A 6,001-nucleotide genomic window follows, 5' to 3' on the forward strand; every position below is an offset into this window, starting at 1 on the left:
GGAATGACCTTGGTCAGTTAAATGGGTGCATTCACACTACACTAAATAATTAGTTTTGAAATTGGATTTTTACTGTGTAAGAATAGCAAAAATTCAGTTGCAAAATGCATTATTTAATGTAGTGTGGACACCCGCAATGTAGGTTTTCTTTCCTCACCAGTGTCTTTCTCAGAAGGGCTAGTGTTCTGGTAGCCAAAGCCCTGTCAGGTTAGCCTATATAACAGAATGAGAGCTTGCTTTGGTATGTTCCTTGGTCAAGCTGAGATTCAGAAATAGCTGAAGGAACAGTAGCACTGTGTTGACGAATTCATAAGCTTTATGCTGTGCATCTAGATCAAGAAGCGAATCTGTGCATGTAAAAGCACATTCCAAGCAGGTGGAAGTCTGGGTGCTTGTACAGCAATAATTTTGATGATAGATTTTTATGGTGTTCTGTACTGTTCATGGTATTTTCCACAACATACACCTGGACATTCAATAAATCCTTGGAAACAGAGGAATTCTTATTCTGAGGAGGGGAGAGATGGTTTTGTATATTTCTCACGCTTCACTTGACTGACTGTAGCTTTGAACCTGAATAACTCTGAGAATATTGAGTATGCAGGAAGCTGAATTTTTGAAGTCTGTTTTCATAGCCTGAGGGAAGTGATTGTTGATTTGCCAAAGGTCTTAGCAACTGGGCTTGTTTGATTTCCATGAACACATCTCTCCTTTAGACTGTAAAATCTAAAATGATATAGTTTATTGCCTGATTAATTTCATGAAAATTGTGGTCTTGAAACAATGTAATGGTTTGGTAAAGGATTGTGGGAATACACTGCCCTCTATGGGTGAACAATTCTGCACCTCTTTACAAAAAATGGCAACCTTATGAAATTCATGGAAGTGAATGTGGACAGTTATGTGTGGTGAGGGAGAGAGGTCAAAGCAGAATAATGTGAAGAACAATGCCAAGAGATCTGATGATTATTTTTTTAAAAGGGGGAAAGCTACAGGTTTCAGAAAGACGGATCTTGTGGAACTTGAGAGCTTGGGAGCACGGATTTCTGCCATTTTGTCCACCCTGCATAACCAGCTGCCATACCAGAAGACTACACTTCACTGTTTTCCATATGATGTCTGGAAAGAAAAATTATTCTGTGGATAGCTTTGTTGGACAGTAATTAGTTTTCAAAACGTAATACCCTTATTATCAAATTTCCCAACAATGTAAAGTATTTTCTTAGATCTATAACAGCAATTGTTCTAACTTAGGAGAGAACAGTTTTAGATGTGACTGATGATCAGGGTAGTGGAAGAAGGCACAATGGATCAGTGCTTGCTATGCCCTGTGGAAGTAACAAAGGGATTGCTCTTGCTTCCTCTTAAATAGGAGTAGCTTCCATAGAGAGACAGATAATTTAACATTTTTTCTTACTGTGGGCAAATTGTACTACATAAAGCAGGAAAAATCAATTTCATTCTCTCCCCCCCCCCTCCGCCCAATACACACACACACTTGAAATCTCTCTAGACAAGATTCTGTTTCCCCAAGGCCACTCAGTGTGTATTCCTTAGTTTTGGCACATACAGGGTTTAGTCCTCAATTCGGGGCTGGTGGGAATCATTGACTTTCAGATTTGCAACACCTCAGTCAAGGAAACGACACCTCTTGGTAGCTATTCATGCAGAAGGAGAACCTAATTACCCAGCCTCGTTGCAAAACTATAAACAGTAATAAGCTGGGGTAGGGCAAAAGGCGGACAAGCTGTTAGCCAGAAATAGATAAAAAATTAATACAATAAATATGGTGTAGTGTTTGTTTTTTAAACCTTATATAATTGACTTACAGAACACCCTAAGTTTCTGCTTCCACCACATTGTCTTTCTCTGCCAAATGTCTCAACTCCAGTTTCTAAGAATACTGTAGCCTTGCAACGAATTCTAAGCTGTTTTGCCCCACCAAAGTTCTTTTAAAAACAAACAAAAACAGTCTATTCAGTGAATTAAGTGAGACAGCACATACATTTTCCTTCCATTTGTTCAACTAGAATTCTAATCCATACAACGGAGCCTCCTGCGGCCCGCCGCATCGCGGCGTGGCCGCAGGGGAGATCCCCCCCCCCGAGGGAGAGCGGACGTTTCGGCGCGCTTTCGGGCGCGTCTGGAGAGGGCGGGGCTTCAGAGCTTGCTTCGAAGCCTCTACTCCTCGTGACGGCAGTCTGCTCTTGGTGCTCGGCCCTCCCGCCCGCCCTGTTTGTTATGTAGGCAATTGCTGGTCGCCTCTTTTGTGGAGGGGCCAGGTAGGAATTTTTTACTCCCCGGCTGTTTGGCTGGTGACTGGGGGGGTGGTGTTTTTTGCCTACCCTGCATAGCATATCAGTGGATTGAGGAATTGGCCTCGGGTTGGTGCCTTTGTATAGATTGGTCACTTTTTAGGGCAGGTTTTATGGGGTTTATGACACCATGCAGCCTGGGGAGGACCGGTTAGCCTCCCCCTTTTGGGGAGTTAGGGGTCTGGCAGGATCAACCTTTGGGTGTGGCCCGAGGTGTGTGAATGCAGACTGTCCTGGAGACTCGATTGGATGGGTGCCTTTCGTTGAGACTCGCATCTGGTGTTTGGGCCCTCCGGTGCGAGCCTCCCTGCTGGGCCTGCCTAACGGGAGCTGTGGCTCACAGCTCCGGCTGGGGGGCCGGGTCTCTTGCCTGCTGGAAAAGGCAGGGGAGCGGTCTGATGAGACCTCTGGCCCTGACCTGGCCACAGTTCAGTTGCCCTTGCCGTTGCTGTGTTATTTAATAAAGTGGCCCATGGTTTCACCAATCAAATTTGTGTCCGTTTCTTTATTCCAACTTGGGGGGGCAACTGGCTTTCATGTATTCAGTTTTGTTCAGCAAGTAGATTCAAATGAGTCGTTTCCGACTCTGGTGTGATGTTGCTTTCACAACGTTTTCACAGCAGACTTTTTACGGGGTGGTTTGCCATTGCCTTCCCCAGTCATCTACACTTCCCCCCCCCCCCCCAGTAAGCTGCGTACTCATTTTACTGACCTCGGAAGGATGGAAGGCTGAATCAACCTCGAGCCGGCTACCTGAAAACCCAGCTTCCGCCAGGAATCAAACTCAGGTCATGAGCAGAGCTTAGGACTGCAGTACTGCAGCTTTAACACTCTGCGCCATGGGGCTTTATAGCCACCAGAACTATGTTTCTGTTTGTTGCAGTATGCAACACTAAGTTCTGTCTCAGGGTGCTGTGAGCCTTGGCATAAGGCAGAGAATTTGTTAACATGTATCTTTACTTTCTCCAAGAAGCTCAGGGTAGAATTTGCTGCCCCCCCCCCCCCCCAATGCCCTGCTGGGGTCCTGAAAGATGATTAAAGGCTCTCTCCGAGTGTGATTGTCTGTGACTGGGGAGAGGCTATGGGTCAGTGGTAGAACATTTGCTTGGCAGGTGGAATGTTGTACGTTCAGTTCCTGGCATCTCCAGTTAAAGGAATCAAAAATCAGGTAATGTGACAGACCTCTACCTTGAAGAGCCATCACCAGTTTGAACAGACAGTATTGATCATGGTGAACCAGTAGTCTGATTCAGCAGAAGGCACCTTCCTGTGCCCAGAGTAACCCAAGAATTTCATGGCTTGGGTAAGGATTAGAACAGTTCTCACTAGCAGAAGTCCAGTTGCTGTAACCATCATGGAATAAATGATTCCTATTGCACAATTCTCCATAGTAACTTCTCATTCCACCACTAATTCATTTCTGGGGCAAGCAAAACTCCCTAGCTGCACACAGCCAATGGAATATTTTCCTGTATGTGATGGTGTTTTTGAAGGTTCTGTCTGTATTTTTCTAATTATTTGTATAATTGTTTTCAGTCTTCCACATGGCATCTACCTGTATACTTTTTCTACTCTATGTCTGAGATGCACATTCCTTTGGAAAAGTACTTGAATATGAGCCATGTTTTCTCCAGATATGCTTTAGACATTGATCACAGAAGACAAAGGAAATGCTTTTCTCTTTCAGAATGAGAGGGAAAAGGATATTCTAAATTGTCATGGGATTTTTGATTGGGCTAAGAATTCTTGATGCTTTATTTTAATCCCCCTTGAATTATATTTACACAAGAGATATTAGAAAGTCCAGTACAATAATTCAATTAACAGTTCCTGAATCAGTAATAATTTGGGTTCCAGGTGTTCCATCACTGTCTCTTGGTGAAAGAACTAGCATGTTTAGATGTGCCTGTGGAAAAGTATTCTGTCTTTGTGGTGATCCTAACCATACTTTCTTGGAAGTAAATTCTGTGATCCTAACCATACTTTCTTGGAAGTAACTTCTACTGAAGTCAGTGGGTTTTATTTTCCGGCTAAAATGCGCTTAGGGTTTAATAGTTTATGGGTTTAAAGGTTTATGTCAAGGAAAATGTTGGATAATTGTTTACTTCGCACCTAACTTTTCTCTGTGCACTTTCCCCATAACATACAAGTTGTCCTTCTCTGGAATGATCCTTCTAAAATGCCAATTTTTTATTATTATTATTTTTTGCTTAGCATGTCTACTGTCTGCTATAAAGACTACTCTGTGACTGATCCAAGAACCCAAGGTTCAACTAATTCCAGCCTCTACAGTGTTGGGAGTGGCACTGGGGACAGTGGCAAGGCAAGGGGTGTGATTTCTATCCATCTTTGCCTCCTGGCCCCATACAGTACAGCCCCAATCTATCCTGCCCGCTGGTGTGCCAGCATTGTCACTGGTAGATATTGCAGGACAGGCTGGTGTTTGGAATTAAAGAGTTGCTTACTCTTAAGTCTTTATGTGTACAATTTCAGTAGCCATCAAGGCTAGCCTATAACTTTAATTTTTGTTGCAGATTGGGGTGAGACAAAACAGTGGCTTGACTGTGGTCCAGTGTACTGACTCAAGTATTCTTCCTACACAGCTGGCATATTTGTCTGATTCAGCTATCATGGATTTTATTGAATAAACCAAATAGTGAGGTAGGCAGTTAGAAGAAACATATGTGCTGCTATTTTGCCTAAACCCACTATCTACAGAGAAGGGAACTTTGGACCTGGTTGTTTTAGATCCCCATTTCTCTATGTACTAACTCCATTTTTGGATAGAGCAGACAAAACCTTCTAGACCCTTAAAGTATCCACAGCCTCCTATCTCAGATTTTCAAAGGCCACTTAGAATGCGCTATGGCCACATTTGCACTGTTTGTGGGCATGTGTGAAAGACATTTTATCAGGATTCTGCATTAATTGTGAGACATGCAGTATGGCTGACTTACAATTGCATCCCACCTTTCTTCCATGGCAATCTTAACCCAAGTATATTTCACACCATTGTGCCTTCAGATAAGGGCTTCTCTACATTTTTTTTTCTGTAGGCCTCTTCTTAGCTATAAGGCAAATCTCAGGCTTTTGAGCAGTTCTTTCAGAGAAGGAACTTTTATTTTATCAGAATCCATTTGCAAAGTTGTGGGTTTTTAAAAAGCATGTTAAAAGCAATTCCTTGGCAACGCCTGCCATAAAGCATCACTAGGCTACCACTGTGGAGGACTATTCCTTTTTCCTGATCTTCCTGTTTGGACCAGTGAGCCTGCTACAAAGCAAATGTTCTCAGTGAACAAATGTCAACAAAGGCTGTAAAAGAATGATAGAGGCATAGATGTAGAAGCAGTCCCTGAAACCATGGAAGTCAGAATTTGATCTGAGCTGCTGCCTGTAGCTAGGCTACCTGGGTGACAACAGCAGATGTTTAGGGCAGAGGATAGAGCAGATTGGCATTTGTTCATTGCTGCTGGTGTAAGCGACTGAACTGATGCTGAGACTCCAGCTACCTTCTTCCTCAAGCCATTGCAGTCTCAAGGCGGGGGGCAGGGAGGTTATATTTGCAGAAGAGACCAAAAAAAGTCACTGTGGTCAAGTTGGTCCAAATTAGTTTCATTTGTCAGATGTAAATTGCTTTAAATAATTCATCTTGGTCCTTCACTGCCCATGCTGGAACTCAGTGATTA

Source organism: Heteronotia binoei, chromosome 21 (assembly GCF_032191835.1).
Source record: "Heteronotia binoei isolate CCM8104 ecotype False Entrance Well chromosome 21, APGP_CSIRO_Hbin_v1, whole genome shotgun sequence".
NCBI classification, from domain to species: domain Eukaryota; kingdom Metazoa; phylum Chordata; class Lepidosauria; order Squamata; family Gekkonidae; genus Heteronotia; species Heteronotia binoei.